Source organism: Trichechus manatus, unplaced genomic scaffold (genome assembly GCF_000243295.1).
Source record: "Trichechus manatus latirostris isolate Lorelei unplaced genomic scaffold, TriManLat1.0 scaffold00093, whole genome shotgun sequence".
NCBI classification, from domain to species: domain Eukaryota; kingdom Metazoa; phylum Chordata; class Mammalia; order Sirenia; family Trichechidae; genus Trichechus; species Trichechus manatus.
Genome location: NW_004444029.1, coordinates 10,017,655 through 10,018,493, shown reverse-complemented (window position 1 = coordinate 10,018,493; position 839 = coordinate 10,017,655).

Genomic DNA, 839 nt, shown 5'->3' with positions numbered 1-839 from the left:
CCGCCGCGCCCCCCGGCCCCGCCCCCCCGGCCCGCATCCCCGCCCTTTCCCCGTGGGGGCGAGAGCCCGGGGGAGCCTGCTCCCGGGACGTGGACTGCGGGAGGGGGAGGAGAGGGGCCTGCAGGCGAGGGCAGGGGGAACCCCGGAATACTGAACTGAGAGCTAGGAGGAAACTCGCAGCCAAGCTGGCCGCCCCGGGGTGACACACGAGGACACCGAGACCAGCACCCGGGGTCTGGCCGGGCCGTCGCCCCGTGGGTGGCAGCGCCCACCTGGGCCCCAGGTGCCCCGGTGGCGGGGCAGCGTCCTCTCCACCCCGCCCCCGGCGCGGGGAGCGGAGCCAGGAGGAGCCGCCCTATGCCGGGACAGCTTTGGGGCTGGAGAGCGCAGGAGAGGGTTCGTGCGCAATGTTGAGGAGCCCGGCGAAGCGCCTGCTTCCCCTCCTCTGGGGAGCGGGTCGGACGGTCACCCCCAAGGCACCCCGAGCTCCTCGCCCGGTGCTTCCCTACACGCAGCGGGCACCCGCTACACCTCTGCGGTTGACTGGGCTCTAGGACCCTCGGTGGCGCTGAGACTAGGACGCAGAGGAGCTCTGGCGCGGAGCCCAGGGAGGGTGGGTGCTGCTGCGCGCGCTCCCGCAGGGAGGCGGAGAGGGCTTGTCCTCCCGGAGTGCTTCCAGCCACTCCGGACTCCACGGCTAAAGAAGACCCGAGCTTGCAGCCCCTGCAGGCTCACGCGGCACACCTCGCCCAGTTTCTGTTCTAAGGTGATCCAAAACTCAGTGGGGCTTAAATGGAGTGCTACAAAATGTGTAAAACCGATCCTTTTCCAAATTAGGG